General features: G+C 38.6%; 1 long non-coding RNA gene across 1 annotated transcript; it reads right to left on the bottom strand.

Annotated features, from left to right (window-relative positions):
• Positions 1-16304: 16304 nt before the first annotated feature.
• Positions 16305-19998, bottom strand: LOC113750847. Its single transcript, XR_003464664.1, has 3 exons — positions 19911-19998; positions 17286-17288; positions 16305-16314 (listed from the first exon to the last, which is right to left on the bottom strand). It is a non-coding gene; the product is annotated as an uncharacterized LOC113750847 (long non-coding RNA).
• Between the last annotated feature and the right edge of the window lie 2553 nt (positions 19999-22551).

The following is a 22551-nucleotide window of genomic DNA, read 5'->3' as shown; positions in this document are numbered from 1 at the left end:
GTCCCTTAAGAACTTGGCATATTTTGGTACTTGCTTGATTGCGTCTAAGAGGGGGATATTTATCTCTCCCTTGCAAAACACCTCCAAAATCTCATTCTCCTTATCCTGCTTCTTCGATTTTCCAACCTGTTAGGAAAAAGAGGCGGGTTAGTTTTAATTGTAATTACTGGGTCTGGAAGTACCTTTGGATCTGCACCATTGCTGTCCTCCCTCTCAAGCTCATTTTCGATCTTTTCCTCGTCCTTATCTTTAGGGATCACAGGCTCAGGCCCCTGAACCTCCTTGCCACTCCTCAAGGTCATGGCGCTCACATTCTTCGGGTTCAACTCAGGTTGAGATGGCAATTTACCTTGATTTTGGGACTCCAAACGGTTGATTGTTGTGGCCATTTGACTCATCTGATTTCTTATGTCCTGCATTTCGGAGTCCGTCCTTTGCTGATTTTGCGTAATGGTTGCCATCATTTGTTTCATCATCTCCTCCAAAGATGGACCAGAACTTGGGGGCGGAGGTGGTCGGGGTTGGTACTGCTGCTGGTACCCTGGTTGCTTATTTGGCACGAAATTAGACTGCCTGTTTGGTGCAAAGTTGGGCTGCCTATTTCCTCCATAACTGAAATTCGGGTGGTCCTTCCAGCCGGGATTGTAGGTACTTGAATAGGGGTCATAGGGCCTTCTTGGCGCGGGCGCGTGACCAGCCATGTTCACTTGCTCTGCACTTTTCTCCTGAATCATTGGGCACATATCTGTAGAATGACCCATACCAGTGCAAACCCCGCATACCTTGGCCTGAGATGCATTTTCCATAGCCAGTTGCCTAACAAACGAGGTCAACTCAGTTAGCTGCTGCTGGATAGAGGATGTTTCTAACTCATTCACCTTACGTATTGGGGCATCCTCCCTTGTGCCGAATTGTTGTGAATTCTCTGTCATCCCCTCTATTAACTCCCGTGCTTCCCGAGGGGTTTTGTTCACCAGTGCCCCTCCACTTGCAACATCAATTATGCTCCTATCTCTAAAAAGGAGCTCCTCATAAAAATATTGTACGAGCAACTGCTCACTTATCTGGTGCTGGGGGCATTTGCTGCACAACTTCTTGAACCGCTCCCAATACTCCTAGAGTGACTCCCCTGAGTGCTACTTGATCCCGCAAATTTTTTTCCTGAGACTTGCAGCCCTGGACGCAGGAAAATATTTATCTAAAAAAATTTTCTTCAATTGGTCCCACGTGATGATGCTACCTGGTGGCAGGTAGTACAGCCAGTCCTTTGCAGAATCCTTCAAGGAAAAGGGAAATGTCCTCATTTTTATTTGCTCTTCTGTGATTCTCGGGGATTTCATACTATTGCACATGACATCAAACTCCTGCAAATGCTTATACGACTCTTCACCTGGTAAACCATGAAAGGAGGGTAAAAGATGAATTAGACCAGATTTTAGTTCAAATTGGGTGTTATCATTTAAGGTGGGGAAGGTAATGCATAAAGGCTGCTGATTTAAATCAGGTGCAGCCAACTCCCTTAATGTTCGTGCATTAGCCATGGTTCTTTCCTCTTGGTCAGAGTCACTTGAAGTGTCACCAAACGAATCTGTTGGTTCAACTCCTGGCTTAGGTCTCTGAGATGCAACACTGGACTGCTACTCTCTGAGCTGTCTGGTTTCCTTTCTCGTTCTACGCGCGGTCTTCTCTACTTCAGGGTCAAAAATCAAATCACCTGTACGAGAAGACCGAGGCATACACTAGAAAAAAAATACCAAAAAATTAGAACAAAAAATGAATTTAAAAAGAAACAAATAATAACGCCAGTCCCCGGCAACGACGCCAAAAATTGACAGGTTGTCGAAGCCTGTGCAATAATAAAATTAAACCTAATTGCCGGCTAGAATGACCAAAATCCAATTCCAAGTACTGGAGTAGGGACTCTAGGTGTGCAATGGGTTACTTGATTCACCCTACTCCCGAAGAGTTTGCTTGATCCGATATACCCGAATGGGATGGTTATCTTTCCACAAGTAATTATGAATTTGTAGACAGGGCAAGTAGGGTCGTATCCTCAGTGACTGGGTATATTTGTCTCTTAAGAAATCCAAAGTAACGCAGGGGGTGATTTTGTAGGAACGACGACAATCAAATAAATTCAAATAAGAAAATAAAAATAAATAACTAACTAGAAATTAAATAACAATCCATTGAACTTAAAGCAACAATAATTAAAGGCCTAAATCAATTAAAACAAGAAAATAATAAAAAATAAAATAAAGTAGGCAACTAAAAGTCAAATGGCAATTCACTAAAATCAAGGTAATATTAATTAAGGATCTAGCCAAGGAATAACTTCAGCAATGGTTCACCTAATTGATCATCGATGTAAAGGCAGTTCCAATTATTCACTCATAAATAGGTTATAACTACCAAACAAGCGATGGCAGTCAACCCCTCCTTACTGTGTCGGTGATTAGGGTACACCCGTTAATCACTACTCCAATTAGAAAATAATCCTAGGTACGCCCGTAAGATTTAATTTTTCAATTGCCTTACGTATTAGAGGAGCCCTATTCTAACCAAATAACGCACTACCAGGGTTATTTTAGATTAGCCCGCATATCCCCCTGACACGAATCTAATCGTGCCAGTTGTCACTATTTTGAGGTAATTAAACAATTACGGATTTAATACCCCAATTGACAATAGATTACCTAATCAATTAATTATCCGGATCCAAGACAACCAATTAATTAAATAACCATAAGCATAACAATCAAGAAATATGCGAATACCAATAAATAAAAGGAAAAGATTAAATTAAATCGATCTCATAATTTTTAGGCGAACCAGAGCCTTCGTTGCTCCTTGACTAGAAGGGAGGAAATTAGTTCATATTTGATGAACTAATTCCACGGGAAATTGAAGATAAAGCTGCGGCCATTGTCATTGATTTTTGAGAATTCAATCCGTTCCAATCAGGAGGAGATAGCAAAGTTACACGAAGTGATCCTCTGTCTCACTACGGATGACATACGAGGAAAGAAAGAAAAGCTCTAAGCGTTTAACATGAAAAGTCAAAAGCTAAGAATTGCTAATGCCTGCTATGAGTCACCAGGAAGCAAAAAGCATTCTAAGGGAAAAGTCAACAATCTAAAGCTAAGCTAGTGCTCCCCTGCCATGCGTGAGAGAGGCCAAAGAAGAAATCCTCTTGGGAAAAGTCAACAACTGCGGCTAAAAACTCTCTGCCCTCTATTGCCCCATTCTTTTCCTTTTTATTTCGGCGGCACTTCAGCAGAACCAAACCCTTCAGCCGTCCTTTGCTCGCGAAATTTACCAAAATGGACGTAACATCTTCTTTTCCAAAAATTCCCCTGGGACAGGCTCTATCATCTGGACTCCTTTTCTGTCAAATTGGCACCTGTTATCATATTTCCGTTCTACTCCCTAAAATAAGTACAAATTACGAAAAGTGAGTAGATTCTACTAATTAATCCACATCAGGTCAAGTAATAGGGGAAATTTATAATAAAATAAATAGTAAAATTACAACCTATCACTTGCCACCTCCCGGTGAAATTTGAACACAGAGCATTCTGGGCGCTCAAGCGGTGTAACATGGACCTTATGGAGGCCGGAGGACATAGAAATCTCCAATTACAGGAGTTGGAGGAACTAAGGAATGAAGCCTATGAGAACGCCGCAATATATAAGGAGAAGAGCAAAATTTTTTCATGATCAACAAGTTTCGAGAAAGTCATTTGTCGTTGGGCAGAAAGTTCTACTCTATCACTCGAGACTCAAGCTCTTTCCAGGTAAGTTGCGTTCACGTTGGATTGGTCCATTTGTTATTTCTAATATTTTTCATTATGGTGCAGTGGAAATCCAAAGTTTGAAAACAGAGAAGAAGTTCATGGTCAATGGTCATCGTTTAAAACCCTATTATGAAGGGTTTAATAGTGAGCAAATAGAGGTTATATTCCTTGATGATCCAAGTGGTGGGGTCTAAACAATTGAAGACCGTGTCTAGCCAAAGACGTTAAAGAAAAGCGCTGTTTGTGAGGCAACCCAAGGATTACAGTATTAGTTGTGATCATTCTTCATTATTCTGCGATTTTTCAGTTTTATTTTAATGCTTTGATTGTTTTTGTGGCGATGGACAGAAGAATAGGGGTTTCAAGGCGTGCCCACGCCTTGGAAGGGGTACGCCAGGTGCCCTGAGCAAATTGGAGACTAGCAGTTCCAAGGCGTGCCCACGCCTTGACGGAAATTTGTTTGGACATCATTTAGATGCCGTGGTCAGAAGACTATGACCTCCAAGGCGTGCCCACGCATTCCAACCCTTCTGATAACGAAAGTAAAAAAATAAATAAATAAAAAACTTTTGACCAGGACTTCACCTTTCCCACTTTTCCTCCTCCTGGTCTTGCCTAGTTTCTTCCCAAATCCTTTGGTCTGCACCTCATTTTTCCTCTTCGCTCCATCGTCCGCTGCCGCTCCACATTCTCCGCCGCCGTAGCTGCCCGCCACCGTGCGCCGTCGCCAGCGCCGCCGTCTGCCTCCACCAGATCCACAGTTCCACTGCCGAGCGCGCGACCGAGCAGCTCGCCTCCACCAGTGCGCGACCAGCAGCCCCCGCGCACCTACACCTCTCCGACCAGCAGCGCGCAGGCCTGCTCCTCGCGCCCCAAGCGAGCCTGGGCGCGACCCACTTGCGCGCCCCCAGCGGGCCTGCACGCGTGACTCCCAGATCTAGCTACTTGCGCAGCGCAACCCCTGCTCTCCTCGCGCGCGACCGCCCAGCAGCGCGCTTCTGCCTGCTTCACAGCTCCACACCCATCGCTGTCCGCCATCGACCAGATCTGCCCGCGCGCCTCTCCATCGCGCGCACCTTTCCACCACCCTACCTTCCCCAGCAGTGTGCAACCTTAGCGCGCGACCTCCAGCGCGCAACCCCTGCGCGCGCAATCCAGCACCTACCCTCTCCAACGACCTAGTGCACGCCGTGCGCACAGCAGGCCTGCTCCCTCGCGTGTCCCTAGCTCGCCCAACGTGCGATTTCCTCCTACTGTCCGCATGCCCGACCAGCCCACCAGCTCTCTTTCTCCGCCGTTTCCTTTCCAGGAAGGACCAGAGCAAAAAAGTGGTACCCCTATTTTCCTCTCTTTTTGCACTGGTGACTAAAATCTGGGAGTTTTATTGCTACAATTCTCGTTTCTTGTTGGGTTGCCATAATTGTTGGTTTTATCAGGGGACCATTTGATTGTTGTCTGAAAGTGAGAGCCCTCATATCTGCCTCTCATTCATTATCTATTTTGGGACATCTGTGGGCTCTGGTGACCTAATATTTAGTACACGTGATCAGTAACTCGCCAAGTGTTGACTCTTATTGACTGCTATTACCAATTTTGAGGTGTTGGTGCTGTTTTCTTTATTGTTGTCTGTCACGTGACGCCAGTGGGGAATTCTTGTATTTTTTGACTCGTCGTCGGTTGTTGGGGTAATTGTGTTCCCTCTTTGCTAGTGGACGACTGACGATTGAATATTACTTGGTAATTGTGGTCCCATATCTGCTTTTGGTTGGTTGATTGATTGCCTCTGTGCCTGTTTACACTCTTCCTGTGGTCATCGAATGCCGTCGAAACAGTCAACAACTGCTGGGCCGTTTGGGTCCCAACCTCGTAAGAGACGAGCCCCGGTTCAACCCCCCATTCGGTCTCGTTTGGGCCTGAATAAGAGCACCATGTCTTCTGGGGAGTGGGGGGAGCCGGTCACTAACCTTACAAGGGCCCAACAGGACCGGTTTAATAGCTTGGTGCATCGTCCTTTTGCTCCTTGTAAGTGCTTCCATGCCCCAACCCTGGACCATTTGCGAATTGCACGAGAGGTTGAACAGTTGTTCTCGGCAATAGGCTGGCAAAAGTATCTAATCATTAACTACCCCACGTTTAAGGAGCTGTGTTGTGAATTCTACTCCTCTTTCGAGTTCATCAGAAATGAATACATCACGTTGGATGAGCCGGAGATTATTCAGTTCAGATTAAAAGGCACCCAGTACAGTATGTCCATTAATGAGTTTAATCTGACTTTGGGATTTGTCAGTGAGGATACCATTGCATCCGGAGCATATATTAATAGTGCTTGTGACTACACCAGACCGTTTTCTACTGAGTATATTGACATTTGGAGGGAGTGGTCCACGGATCGACAACTTTACAATCCGAGTCAGTCCAAGGCCTCTCAACTGAAGGATCCGGTCTTGAAGGTCATCCACAGGTTCTTGGCTCACAATTTCTCATGGCGGAAGGATTCCTCTGGCACTCTTACCAAAGCGGAATTTTATTTCCTTTGGTGCATGCGCAACAACGTTAAGGTTAATTTTGGATGTTGGGTAGCCACTCAAATGCAATCAGTCATTCAAAAGCGCAATAAACCGATCATTCTGGGCTCACTCATTACCCACTTGGCCATTCGACTGGGATTGCTAGACCTCGACAAAGAGCACAACTTCGCTCTAGCTCGGAAAATTGAGCCACTGGATTTGCATAGTTTGGAGCGGATGGGGGTCATTTTCAAAGTAGGAGATGTCTATCAGTTTACGCCCCCAGGTGAGGGCGGGCCACGACCCCGGGTTCCTCCGACTGCACCCTCCACTGACTCTCCACCCCATCCGGATCAGGTGGGTCCGTCCTGCTCTCATACTCCTCCTGCTTGGGACCCCCGCTACCAGGACCTCCAAGATTCTTTTGATGAGCTCAACACCCAGGTGTCGAGATTAGATGGCCGTCTTGAGGCGCTACAAGTCTTCGCCCGTATTCAGGCAGAGAATCAGGCGGCCTTCTTCGCTCACATTGGATTCACCCCGCCTCACCCCCCTCCGCCTTAGTGTCTCGCTTTCCCTCCCCGGTGGTCAGGGAAGTTTCTCTTCTTTTCTCCTAATACTTTCTTTGTCTTTTCTATATTGAGGACAATGTAGGTCTTAGGTGTGGGGGAGTGGCTTCCATTATTTCTTGTTGCTTTGTTACTAAAAAAAAAAAGAGAAAAAAATGGGAGAAATGAAACAAAAATGAAAACATTGTAGTTAGTCAGCTTTTTGTTTATTAGTTAAGTCAGCTTTTTGTTTATTTCTATGCTTGTTAATGCTGGGGCATGTTGCTGTGATGAATGACACAATCAAGGAGCGTGGGTATGTAGGTAAATACACTAGCTATGCATTTGGTTTTCCCTTGGCAGTGTTGTTGAGTGTTGAATACACTGGACTTGACCCATTCTTGAAACTTTTGGGAGCTTTTGAGCCTTGCTTGAGCTTATTATTCTTGTTTGCTCTATTTTTGTTTGATTGAGTGGGTATCGCACATGGTATTGGCATTCTAGAACTTGCTATTTTATACATGTCAAGACCACATTCTGTTGAACTGGATGCATTTGAAATGATAAGGGCATTTAGGATTTGACCTTCTTTAGCTTTCAAAAGAAAATCATGCATTCACCTTGTCTCCCAATAGTGAACTAATTTGAGCTTTTATCCTTCGCTTTTGGTTGTTAGCCGTGTTTGTTAACTCGAGACCTCTTTAGACTTTCTTGTTTACCCCTGTGTTGTCAAGAGATGTCTGAATTCCATCATTTGTGCAAAGCAAACAAATCTGGGGGTGCAAGGGTTGTTAGAGTAGGATCTGTATGATGGTACCCTTGTGAAAGGGGGAGAAATCGACAAAAAGCCATTGATCAGAAGACTCTGTCTTACAGGGCGTGCCCACGCCTTGTAAGACATTCTCCCTAAAAAAAAAACAACAAAGTGAATGAAGTGATCAGGCGACTTTGGCTTGCAGGGCGTGCCCACGCCTGCAAGATATTCTTTTTTGCAAAAAAAAAAAAAAAATGGCACTTGCACAGTGTGTACAGCAAATGAAAACTGCTTTGTTTGTGAAACTTCTCCGGTAAAGCACTGTGGTTATATGGTGGGTTTCGGACATTCTCTTGACACTTTATCCCCTATCTGTACCTTCTTATCCCGCCTTTCACCTGGACCCCATTACAACCCCATCAAAATCCCTTTGATTTATGTATTTAGTTCACTTTTGAGTGGTGGAGATGTGATAAATGTGCAAGCCTATGGTAATGGCATTCCGTGATGTTGATTTGAGCGTTCCTAGTATTCATATATATTTTCTTTGAATTAGAACATGTCCGGTGTGTTCTAATTTTGGTGATATTGTTAGGGAACTGAATTGCTTGTAGTATAGACTACTACATGACCCCTGCTCTCTTGGTTGTACTTCTGAGCTCCGAAATGCTTGAGGGCAAGCATTGTCTAGGTATAGGGGGATTTGATAGAACAGTTATTTGGCATATTTTGCACTGTTATTTTGTCTTAATTTTGGTTACTTACTGTGCTAAGTATTAAGGTTTAACTCATATTTCATATTTGTATGAATTATAGATAATTGGCGTTAAAAGTAATCTCTTGAGGCAAATTTCCAGAAGACCCTTCATCTCAGGGCGTGGCCACGCCAGAAAAGGTAGATGCTCCCGAAAGCCGGATCCGCGGGACCAATAGCAGAGACCAATTAAGGCACCCGGTCTACGTGGACCAGATGCATGGGATTAGAACCCTTGGACAAAGCTTGTTCCTTTTGGGGGATTCCTACTGGCGGCGCAAAGGGGTACTACAAATAGAAAAGAAAAGCTAGATTCAGAGATTTATCAATGCATTAGCTTTAGTTCTCTTTTGCCCTGTTGGTGTCAGACGCTTTTCTTTTCCTTTTTGGCTCGTCGGCAGCAATTAAGAAGAAAAATCACGCGGGCTTCATAGTTTTAGTTTTTTCTCTTCCTATTAGATAGTTTATGATTGGCGGCTTGGCTCTTGTCTTTTGGGCAGCCGACTTTTCTCTATTGCTTTACCGTCAGTTTCTTACTTCAATACGAACACAGAGACCAAGAGATAGTCAAGCACTTTTGTTCATTTTTCTCATTGTTTCATCTTTCCCAAGTTTTCGGCAATTAATTGAATGGTTTCAATTAAATCACACGAGATTGATACGATGAGGAGCGGCTAGTTTTCTCCTCTACCCAAAGGTCGACGCGAAGGCGCGGTCCATAATATCTGTGAGATCTAATCGAATCTTCATTATTTCTTCCAACTTGTTACTATTCGTGTGTTTCCTGGATTAATTGCTCATGGGTATTTTATTAATTGAATATAGACGACCGGGTATTTGATTTAATATAATAGCCTACTGCCACGTTAATTAAATTGAATCTGTAATTGTTCATTTAGTTGACAACTAGTGGCAACCACCATAATTGGTTTTATGTTGGGGAAACGTAAGATCTGATTTAAATAAACCCTCTTAGCGTGTTTATTGGTTAGGGTTGGGTTCTTCTAGCTTTAATACAATTGGATAATTAAATTCCTACGGTCGTACCTAGGGTTGTTATCTGGTTAGAGAAGCAGTCAATGGTCGTACCTTGACTGTCGAAAAAGTAAGGAAGAACTGGTTGTCAGAGCTTGTTGATAACTATAACCAATCTAGTGACGAATGAATGAAATATTTTTGCATCGATGATCATTTAATTGGACCGTGCCTGAGCAGTTGATCTTTTGGGTAGAGCTTTTATTAATTGCTATTTTTAGTGAATTGTGCTTTGTGAGTTAGTTTTGAATTTTGTTTGTTTTATTTCATTTTTATTTGCCTCCCATTGAAAATCCCCCAATTTCGTTCTACTAATTTGGAAAAAAATAATTTCCTACCCGCTCCCTGTGGAATCGACCTTACTTGCCATTGTACGCGAAATTAATATTTTTATAGACAAATCTGGTATATCGGATCAAGCAAACTCTTCGGGAACAGAGTGAATCAAGTAACCCATTGTACACCTAGGGTCCCTGCTCCAATACTTGGATTTGTTCTATAATTAATTGTGATGGTAATTAGGACTTTTTAGTAATTATTATTGCACAGGTTCGGCACCTGTCACAAGATGTGTTGCTGCATTTGTCCAATTGCACTTTAACTCTATTCAAATTACACAGAATTGGATTTCTCAATCTGGTGTGCTAGCATGGATGAGACTTAAAAAAATTTTTAGAAAACTTATTTGATCATTTGAGCATAAAGCTATTAGCGCTTAATTTTTATAATTCGAAATTCAGATTTCAAATTTCAATTTTGTCAAATGGGCCCTTAGTTGTGCATACGATCACTGTGACATAATCTTCAACTATGTTGCTTTGTACCAAAGTTCAAGATTTGTAACTTCAACGTAAGCAATGAAACTTTTTAACCAGCCACAATCCTAAATTTATAAACCACCAATTTTAACATCTTGTGACAATTAATCACTGACACCACATTAATATTTTTAATATTTCAAATGTTTAGATATCCCACAGAAGAAATGAAAAATAACTCCTTCAAAATCCCAGAGTTAGTGGTCATTTTGAGTAAAGATTTTGAAATGCTACATAGCCAAAAATATGAGTATGCTTGTATTGGAAATTTAGAAAGATGACAAGTAAAGCCTCATGAATTAGAGACCATACATGACATTTGAGTCTCATCTAATTAGATATTAGTCCTCGTTTTACTATATGAGGCTTAATGGTCGCAATATTGTTGAGTTACCTGTTGGGCTACCTGTAATTATCATTAATAATAATAATAATAATAAAAAGGAATTTAGGAAACCACATGGTGCAGGTTTCGGGAAACATTAATAATTTCGAATTTGATCGGTCAGTGCTGTCACCTGATCTTGCATCTTTCTCACATGACCTCCAATTAGAGATAACGATTTGTCCCAAGTCATGCCTAAAGGGACTTTAGGTGGGATGAGTATTATAATTTTGATATTATTGTTGAAATGGGACTAATCTCATTTATATCTATTAATTGATGGGAATTTTTGAGAAATGCTTGGGTATCTATTAGGCCAAATATCTCACCAACAAATTTCAACTTTGGTCAGTCAGTGCAGCCGCATGATCTTGCATCTTTCTCACATGGCCTCTAACCAACAAACGTTTCCAAAACCTTTCCTGTTGTGCTCTTCCCTGCAACGCAATGGATTCATTCTCCAATTTTTCTACTTCCTCGATCCAACCTCTGTTTTCCTCTTCTTTCCTCCTGATAGTTCAACTCTCTCGACTGGACTGTCTCCTTTATGTCAGATGCTCTGCTGCTCAATGCCTTCAGATTCCTAGCCAGCAATTGTATATCAGATCCTAATTTAAAGTAACTTGTCCCCGTATTCATCGATGACTCTGCAGCCATTTTCTGTTGCCATGTCTTCCACCTTCTCTTTAAACTTGGCAAGCAAACGTATTATTTCAGCTATAGCCTTCGTAGTGATATGTATCACCATATCCGAAGCATATGTGTCATCTAATAAGAACAGACCAAAGAATGCTCAGATGCACGAAAGTAATTTTGAAGGAATCACAATATTTTCAAGTGTGAAATCAATTGAAAAAGAAAATGTCGGCATTGAAAGTTTCTGTAAATTTATGTACCTTGAAATCTTTAAAGGGCAATGTCTTGAGAGGTAATTTGGTATTCTAGTGAATCGTAGCCTCTGAGAATCACAAGACTATGAAGAACTGATGATAAATAAAATTATAGCATCAAATTAGACTAGCCCAGCGGCATAATCAAAATTAGAACTTCTTAATTAGTCAAAAACTAACAGAAAAATGGAATAAATTCTTCTCTGCTTTGTGAGAATGGAGAGAGCAGAACCATTTCATCGAATGGAACTCCTCAATGTAAAGATTTCACTAGCAAGAACCTTCTTTCTTTGGCCTGAAATGTGCTACGAAATTTTTTTTAAAAAAGTTCTATGTTTCGTGCATATTTATATGGGGAACTGGCTTGAATGTTTTCAAGCGTCAAACTGACTTTTAGACGTCGCCATTATGAATAAAGTTGTGGTATTGCTAATTTCTATTCGCATAATATCTTGGAAAAATTAACAAGTTCATTTGTAAGCGAGAGAACACTAGAGAAAAATGCTAAAAATTGATGTTCTATTTTCGCTAGATGCTGAATTTCTTTTGTTTTCCATCATTATGATTTGCTTCCTCTGTTTTATTTTTTTTAAAGAAATTCTAAATAACTTACGAATTCCAATTTAAACTAATCCGATCCATTGTCATCAAGACCCGCACAATTAACAACTTGTTGGGTTGATTAGCTGTTTTTAAGATAGAATGGTTGTTAGACAATGTATGGGAGCATGGTTAATAAGGACACTAATTAGATGTACTGTATATTGACAAATTAGTATTTTGAAATCCTAGCTTTTTGTGCTGTCAGTTTCTTACTTCTGGTGCTTAAAAGTTCAAGTGCCCCTTAAAAGTTCAAGAGCTATAAGAATACGTGTTTTATTATAGAAATCAATTCTAATTAGATAGTATTTTATTTCTATATTGATTCAATGAAACAACAAAAGTATTTTTTAAACCTTTTTTCATTTTTTTTTGATGATCATATTTCAAGTGAACCTAAGACGTACAAGTAAAAGTGGCTAGGAGGGCTTGAAAGTCAAGTATGAGTTTCTTTTTTTTTTTTCAAATTTTTTTGAGGGAAACAAATATGAGTTTCAATAGAACACAATTGATAGATTTACCAGCCAAAGGTAGTTGGGGTGTCGGGGAACAAAGTATTTCCTTCACTCTCTCAATGAAGTTTCTTGCAGCAAGGCCCAGAAGCTTATCAAACATTACATTAGAGCGTTATATAATGTTTCTTCCAAATTTCAAAGTTTGTAGAGGGATTTTTTTTGGGGCTCCCAATCATCCTAAATCATTTTATTTTACGAATCTTATCTTTTCTATCCTTTTCTGCTCCCAAGTCCCAAGTGAGCTATAGGAATAGCCATTTACCAGAAGGCATTTTTAGTAAGAATGTCCCGTCAACGATGTAATCTTACCATACTAAAATCTAGAACTTCAAACAACGCCTTTATTCTTTGGGATTTTTCCCTCATAAAAGACTAAAATTTGCTAGCCTTTTTCATCTTTCCCATAACACCAAGTTTCAAGTTCGAATCTTTCATTCAATCAAATACAAGTCCAACTGGTGCCATTTTCAAAGCCTTCTCTTACTCAATAACTTGACAAGTTATTGTTGACTTTTGTTGTTTTGTTCAAGTGGTCAAATTTTTAGGAGGATTCAATTGAAAAAAAAAAAAAAGATGATAAGAACTAACACACAAGCAAACCTTCCTTTCTTTTAAGGCCTTTGGTCCAATTATGCTTCCTGAAAATGATAATAACATAAAACATATAATGGAAAAAAAAAAGGAGAAAGAAAAGGGGTTTTGTCTAATCCAATTGTTCGTCTTCCATCTTATAATTTAGGGGCACGGGTCAAATTCATGTTAGCCGTTAATGCCGGAGGAAACAGTGGCTCCTAAGTCTAAAATGATTGACAAATCCCGGTTAATCAGCACGTGAGAATCATGTGATCACAGATGCGGCTAGCTTTCACCTCTTGCGACTTGTGTTTAACTGAAAATGTTGGCAAAAAATATAATTGCTAGGAAAGTCCTCCATTTCTTGAAAAAGTTTAGTGGGACACGAAGTTAGGAATTGTGGGAGTAGAGTATATTAAGCATTCTTTGACATAGTATGAAAACAATTGAGTAGCAGTCCCATCCTGTCTGATGCCTCCATTTCTCACAAGGGACTTTCCAGCTGCAACTAAAAGGTAAATAGGAAGAACAATAAGAAAGGCACCTTGTGTCCTTACGGTTTGTATGATAATAAAAGCTGACAGTGTCTTATCCTTATTTACGGATCTCACAAGGGACTTTCAAGTGTTATGAATTGCAAATTTCATTATTTTGACATTTCAATCCAAATCATGAGGTGGTTATGTATAATTTTTGAAATCATAGGGAGGTTATGTACAAAAACATTAAATCATAGGGAGATAAAGTGTAATTTACCCTAAAAATAACTATACACATTGAAACTAAAATAATTATATCCACAACAATCAATATAAAATATTGACAAAAAAATCTTTGACCAACATAAACTAATAATCTAATTTCTTAGTTTCATAGAAATAACAATTTTCCAAATCATACAATTCGAAAAATTTAACAAATTATTAACAAATACAAAAACAAAACAACAAAATTTTCAACCTCTTTGTATTGTTTTCCTAACTAAATTTTACAAAAACATACCCACAATAAAAAATAAAATATACTTATTGGATGCTTCAAATTTTAGAGCCATCATGCACAAAAAAAAAGGGTCTAAATCTAAATCCGGACCTAGATCTAAAATTGGACCTAAATTATATAGAACTAGGCTTACTCATACTATTAGATCAGTTACATTGTGTTCAAGCAAAGAAAGTAAACATAATATTTTTCTGTTCTTATGTTAAGCAATCAAAACTAAAATCATGTATAGTTGTGACTAAAGAAAATGGAAAATAAAATTTTGTAACTACTTAAAGTTTTTATTTAATTGATACTACGAACATTAGTTTAGGCAGGATAATTTGAAGATAATAATACACAAACTTTGGCTCTATAGGCGTAGCATCTAGAGGAAGAACGATTTGCTTTCAATGGATGTAGGAATAAGAAAAATAGTGGGGAATGGGATTGTTGCAAGGCAGAGAGTGCGAATAGGGAAGAAGGTAGTAGGAAGGTAGTGGGTGCGGGTTATCGGAAGGATTAACTACTTAAAGTTTGAAATTCTAATTAAAGACATTGATATTAGAAAAATTAGTATAAAAATGACAATTCAAAATATTGCACAAAGCTTGGTTCCATTTTGATTGGCTATTTGTAGGATGTTCTTAGAAAACTTTTACAATAGACAAGTTCTTTTAAAACTAGTATAAATACCCGTACTACACACAGTAGATTACATTTTTGAAAAAAAATTACAATCTATAGAGGAATTTAAAAATAGTAAAATGTTATAATCACGGGCACATGAAAGTATATTTAAAAAAATGAAACTTTGTAACAATAATTCAATATATGATAAAAACATCTCCATTATTTATAAACTATCACTTTGATGAAGGTTGGATCCTGAAAAAAAATAGAAATCTATATCATAAATTGAGCGACATAAGGGTCCAATTAAATATAATTGAATATGTAATTTGATAAATAAATGAAATACTTACAAACATTTTGCCTTCGATTTGATAATCTTCTACGAAGACGTGAACATTCTTCACACCAATCAACTCTAAGTACGAACGTCAGTATTGGGGTTTAATTAATTCTGTTGATTTTTGTGGAGTTCGTACCATAAATAAGAATGCACGATTTTTGCATGAATTAATGTGTTAGTCAAACAATGCACCTCCATTTTCCTGACAATTAAAAGCATACATAATTCAAAATTATCTTTTGTTTTAGACAGTTTGTAAATAATATTGTATAAAAATATATACATATAAATAATGTATACCTTTGTTTTTAAATCTCTAAGATAAAAAACATCACAACGAAACATGAATCGTGCATGCCTATCTTGAAGAGCGAGGTATAAGTTACCACTGAAATCTCTAACTTCTATGTTAACATTGTATCTGTTAAGAAGAAATTGTGATGTATGATGTAAAAAATTATATTAAAATTCAAAATATATGAAAATAATTACCTGACAATAGTGTCGATTACGTCATTACAATGGATACACACCATTTTTGCAAAATGAGATTGACATGGTTGTCCACAATTTTTGCATAACTCATGGATCATATTGTCTATGTTGATACTTTGAATGTAAGCAAGTATCTGAAAATATTTAATCTCAAACAATCCAAAGAATGTATAGATTACAATTATTAATTCGAAACTATATGTAGACACTTCTTCATTACTTAATTAATTGAGAGGAATTGTACCGTAGGTATAACTGCATATTCGGATATCCATATTCTCCTAGCATTTGATATCAATAATGCTTGGGACATTATAAAACTGCATGACCGCAACCACGTCACTAATTTCTGAACACATTTATCATTCTCAAACCTGCAAATTTTTCAAATATATATTCGCAAGAGCATGAAATATTATTAATAATTTAATATTTTGGTATTTGTAAAACTTACCAACTGTGTAGGTATTGAGCAAAATCCAAATAGTAATTGACATACAATTTGCTTGCTCGAATAGTATAAAGTGACGGTCCTGCACAATGTGCTATATTTATTGATAAACTATAAAAATAAAATAAAATAAAGTGAAAATAAATTGAATTACCTTTATGGGAATTAGTAGTGGCATGACGATCATCTGACACGTGTGGGCTAATAAGGATACCAACAGCAAGTGGAAAGAGATCTTGCTCAATCTTATCATGGAATTGGATTGGAAGAGGTTTAATTGTAGTGGGAAGATATGTGAGGAGAGTTAGTTGGAATAAACTTCTTGTTTGAGGGAACGTGGGAGTGTTTAGTTGAAGTTAACTTCTTGTTTGAGGAAAACGTGGGGGTGTAATGTGCCCATGATGTTTTTTACAAAATAAATTAAATGTAAAATGCTATAAAAATAGAGTTGAGAGTGGGAAGGATTGTGAAGGCTTGTTGCTAAAAATCCCTTCTCAAATTTATATAGATGTAGATCTTTGTGTGTAGTATTTGTTGGATGTTTTGAAAAATTTTGAGTATCTTTTTGTAGTTGGTTTTGAAATGATAGGCATTGTGAAATGATAGGCATTGTGGGAAAGTAGAGGGAGAGAGGACAACGTGACATCTATAAGATAATAGACAAGTAATGAAATAAGTCGTGAATAATGACATAGAAGGAAGGGCAATGGAAGAAGAGAAGACATGGCATCTAAAGGACACCTTATTAAACATATAGACTAAGGGCGAACGCCCGGTATCCACGTTGGACGTGGTCGTCCTCCGCGTGGCGAGGCGGGATTCGTTCGATGGTGACGTGGACCGAATGCATTGGTTGCCAACTGTTCTCGTTGCACCTGATGCTTCCTTCGGCCGTGGCCCTACTTCTGTCTCTTTCGTTGGCACTGTTCTACCCTGCTCTGCAGGCGGTTGGTTGAGCTCATCACCCACCTCTCTGCCAGTTCGCCAGTCTCCCCTGTACCGACTCCAGCCACTCAAAGTTTTCTCTCCTTCTGCACTCTTCTTTCCACTCCAAGTTTTAGCTCCTTCTGCACTCATTTTCCTGCTCCTCTCTGTTGCTGTGTTTCCTCCGCAACCTGAGGCTGCTCCCACTTGCACCTTACTATTTACTTTCTGCCCTTGCACGTCTTCCCCTGACAGGTGCCGAACCTGTACAATAATAAATACCTACTCGAGAAAAATACAGATTTTGTATATAGCAGTGAGTAGGGTCGAATCCACAAGGACTGGGGATAATTCGTTTCTTCTAGAGTCCAAAGTATGGGGGGTTTTTGGATTAAATGCTAACTAAATAAATTAATTGCAGAAAATAATTGATTAAGAGAAATAATTAAGAGAAACTCTAGCCAAGGGTACACTTCAGAAATGGTTCATGCACTGATCATTGATTCACAGATAATTCCACATTTATTAATAGATTGGTTATAGTTACCATACACGCGATAAACAACCAACCTTTCCTTACTTTCTCGATAGTTAAGGTACGACCGTTAACTATTTCTCTAACCCAAAAACAACCCTAGGTACGACCGTAGGATTTAATTTCTAACTTGCATTAAGAATTAGAAAGACCCAATCCTAACTAACAAACACGCTACGAGGGTTTGTTTAAGTTAGATCGTATGTTTCCCTGACATAAATCCAATTATGCCAGTTGCTACTGGGATAGAGATAACGAACAATTACGGATTCAATTACCCCTATTTAGCAAAATAGCCTATATGAATAATTAATTATTGTGCGCTAATCAATCATACACAAGAGCTATAACAATTAAAAACAGGAATCATATAAATACCAATAAATGAGAAAGCGATTAAAACAATTTTGATCTCACAGTAATTGTTGAACCAAGTCTTCAGTTGTCCCCTTGACTAGAATTGAGAAGCTAGTTCTCCATTAATGGAGAACCAGCCGTGCAAGAATAAAAATAATAGCCGACGGCATTCTTCTCCCCATTCGAAGGAAGAGAACCCGACGGAATTAGAACTCCCCTGAACTACCCAGCCAAAGGGATAATTAAATGTTCCCTGCTATGGCCTTTGCGGCCCACATGATAGATACCTAATAGGAGAAGGAAACTACTAAGACTCCCAAAACAAGTCTCCTCCAAAGCTTACGAGAGATGTTTCTTTTGTTTCCTATCTTCGGTCAACCAAAGATGAAAAAGCCATTTCCCAAGGTCAACAATTGTGGCCTTTTTTGTCTCCTATTGCTTACAAAGCATATCAAAGCCAAACGAAATACATGCCAAGCCAAGCAGACCTATTAGGAGTATAATACTTCCCTCCTAATCTTCCGTCAATAGTCCACGTAGACTCCATTTTGAATTAGAAAACTCTTGAAAAATCACATCTTTTAATCTCTTTTTGCTCCACCTTCCTACAATTAGTACCAAATACTAAATATAAGTAGAATCAATCAATTAAAATAATATTTGACTAAAATCTAAGGAAAAATAATTATAAATTTAGCAACAAATTATGACCTATTCCCCCTTCAAAGACCCATCTTTCCTTTGTCCTGTTTGTCTGCACTGTACTTTTCTGCATGCGTTAGGTTGAGGCCGTCAGTACCCTCTCTCCTCGATCCTCAGGCTCCTCTCTACCGGCTCCATCCTCCTTCTCTCCTTTTTTCCCTTTCTTCCTCCAGAAATTACTATTCCTTTCCCACCCCCTTACACGTCTTCTCCATCTGCTGTCCCTTCTTGCCTGCTGACTGATTAGGTCGCTGTCATCATGAACCGCATTGTTTCTTCCTCTTACCACTCCCCACAATCGACCATTTGCTCTTTCGTTCCTCTTTTGTTGTCGCTGCTGCTCCCTCTGGTTGCCCATTCCGCTGTGCCAGGTAACCTCTCCTACTCTTTTATTCAGCTGCTTTTACCTCCTTTTCCCGTTTCCCTCCCCTTTCCTCGTCTGACCCACCGTCTGGCAGCCGGTTTGCGGTTTGCATCTTCTTTTCCGCGCGACTGTTGTCCATTACACCTCGGACCAAATAAATCCTTTTGTTTAGATGTACTCCACCACAGGTTTTGTCTACCCTGCCCCCTCTCCCCTTTGATTTTTTACTGAACCGGTGCCTATTTCCCTTTTGCTTTTTCTGATAATTTCCCCCGAATTGCCTTTTGAATGCTTCTGTTGCACTATTTTCTTGCCTTTCTTTTACCAAAAAATTGCTTATTGCTGCTTCTTCCTTTGTACAACTGCTTCTCAGTCTTTCATATGGTTTCTTTTGCACGTCTTTTTTAATTTTCACCTCCTTTTACTTATGCAGACCCGTTTCAACTGGTTCCTCTAGCTTGTTTCCTTGATTTTCTCTATCTATTACTTCAGGTAATTCCCTTTCTACTTGCTTTCGCATCAGTCTATTGTGTTTTTTCTACTCTTATTGTTGTTGTTATTGGTTCCTCCCCTGTTTCCTCTCCCCCCTCTCTCTCCTACTGCTTTGCTTGAGTGATGTATTTAGTATTGAATGATGTGGTATAGCTTTTGATAGCTTGTGAATTACCTTAGTTGTGGCCTTAGAGTGGTCCATTAGTTGTGGCCTTAGAATCCAGTGATTTTGTGTAGTGCATTTGAGTTGTTTGAGAAAATGTCTAAGTGAAAATGTCATCCAATTTATGGTGATCTTATAATAGAACTTAAGGCTATCTATAACTGAGTGTTACCATGCAAAATATAGGGATGTTGCCCTATAATTGGGATTGATATTTGAAGAATTGCAGATAAATTGTATTCTCTATGACTCTCTGATTGGCAGTACAAAGAAATTTTTATTATGACTTTTTACAGATCTGCATTAGCTGCATCAACAGTATCCATGTGGACCGTTGCTTAAAATGAGGAGAATTTTGAGTTTTTCAGCGGCTGCTGGAGTAAAACATTTGATATATGACATTGAAAGTAGACTGGTATGATTGCAAGGTTGGTTGATTGCTGCTATTGGAATGGTATTAAAATGTAAATAGCTGTGATCTTTCATTTAGCTTTCAAAAAGGGTTGGCTAAAAAGTCTCACTTTAAATTTATGTCCCTATTGTCCACTTTGGTTCCTTTTTCATAACGTAATGCTTCATTTGTTTCTGGCGATTTTTCCTGCCTTCTTTGCAGACATCTTCTTTTTATCTTCATGTTTACAAGATCCGTTTCACAGAAAAGAAAATACAAATTTTAGGAAAGCAGCCATCCGATTTATTTCTTGCTACCATTTCTTTAGTTCTAAGTGAGCAGATCCCTTTTGCAGGCAAGAGTATGACATTGTAAGTGTGCGTACACAGTTCCCTTGGAAATTGTAATTGAATTTCAAGCTTCACAGTTTTTATTTCCTTCTTTGATGGCAGAATGTTGTTTTGAATATGCATTAAATTTGAAATGCTTAGCTGTATAAGCTTCTAACAACCCAAGCAGTAAAATAATATGCTCTAGCAATTTGTTTGGATCATAACATTTAAGGGCTTTGATATGCTAATGGCTTATTTTCTAAGATCAAAGCTCTTCGGGAAGCTGCAATAAGGATCACAGGCTATATAAAATGTTATTTGGAAGGTCTAATGCATGCATTCTGCTTTCTAGTACAATTTGATGGAAAGATGTTGCATATGCAAGGTGAATGCTGCTCTAAGTGTTTGCATAACCAATTGGACACCTTGCATCCCTCTGGTCTTCTTGAATGTTTAGCTGTGATCATACTGCTTCTCAAAAGCAGTCAGACGGTTGGATGTGGTGTGTTACCAGGGATTCTTAAATCATTTTCCAGGTGTTTGGAACTCAACCTTGTAGGCTCTAAGGGTACATGTCCTAGCTCTTAAAATTTCTTGTGTCTATTCTAGATACTAAACCTTTTCGCCAGGTAAAACTCATAATTTAAAGTTAGGCTTGTTGAAAGTTTTATGAGCCTCCAAAATTTGTACATATCTAAATATGCTGAAGTGTCCGGTGCTATTTTGTTTTAACAACACTCTAATCCAAAAATGATTTTATTTAGTATAAGAAGTTTGAATGCGGAGTGATGAATGATTAGACATTGTTTGAAACTTTTGAGTTTTCTTAAAAATTAGCGTGTCTGCTTTAATGTTCTAATCCAAAAATGATTTTATTTAGTATAAGAAGATGGATGCGGAGTGATGAATGATTAGACATTGTTTGAAACTTTTGAGTTTTCTTATAAATTAGTGTGTCTGCTTTAATGTCATCGTTAAAGCTATTTGTAATAAAGAAACTGCACTTTCTTCTGTGATTTGTTTTTGTTTTTCTTTTTAATACCTTGATGATTTCTTGGGGTTTGGATCACTGCTGGTTTTGAGGGCTGATATACAGATACAAAATGGGCGTATTTGAGACTTCAGGGCTGAAATTCATTTTCTGTATTTTATTGGCCCAGAAATTTGGACCTTGGAGAAGAAGGATTTCATTTGTATATTTGTCAACATGCTATAGTTTTTAATGCCAATATGTCAAAGAGTTACTTTAGATAGGGAACAAGATCTCATAAGATCTTGCATGTTAATGAGTGTCTAGGCTTGCGGAATTGTTTACACAAGCCACTAATGTTTTTACGGTATACCTTTAGAAGAAAGATCTGCTAAGTTGCCAGTTATAGTATAAGATCTTGTAATAATATATATATGTGTGTGTGTGTGTGTGTATTGGTTTAGATAAGCTTTCAGCTTTCAGACATCGCTGCAACTGATGTTATGAGGTACTTTTCAGTTGCATATTTTAAGCTTTAAGCTTTTGGACTTCTGTGCACGTGATATTACTAATAAGGTCTTTTCCTGCTATAGATTGATGGTTGTGTTTCACCAAGTACAACTTATCATTGAGTTGAGTAAATCTGATAAAAGGAATCGTGGTTACATGTTTACATGCGCAAGAATCTACTCAATTCAAAGGATCAAGATATAATCGAAATGTTGGTTATGTTTCACATACCTTAGAGGCAAATCACCAGAGAAATTCATAAGTTCATATAACTGCTTCTTTTTGTAAGAAACGGGATCCAGAAGTTTGACAATCTGATATATTTGTGTCCAGAAGTTTGAAATTCATATGATATTTGACAATCTGATATATTTGTATATTTCATTCCAGATGAATTTCTGATACTATTTTATTTTTGCTGTTGTCAGGAGCAACATTATCTGTGATAACAAACATATGATTGTTGGACTTTCTGATGGATCATTGTATAATATATCATGGAAGGGAGAGGTAATGTGAATGTAACAGTTCCTCCATGTCTTTCAAATGCACATTGAAGAAGCATATTTGTAGCTTAGGTGCTGAATTCATTTTTTAGCACCATTATAAAATGCTATGTCTATTCCCTTTCTACTTGCTTAACATGATGTTAATGGAGATTGGAAAGCATCCAGAAACCCGCATCTCCCTCTCAAAAAGGTTCAATCAGGTTATCATTTAACTTATTCTGTG

This window comes from Coffea eugenioides, chromosome 1 (assembly GCF_003713205.1).
Source record: "Coffea eugenioides isolate CCC68of chromosome 1, Ceug_1.0, whole genome shotgun sequence".
NCBI lineage: Eukaryota > Viridiplantae > Streptophyta > Magnoliopsida > Gentianales > Rubiaceae > Coffea > Coffea eugenioides.
This window is presented reverse-complemented; position numbering and strand designations above follow the sequence as displayed.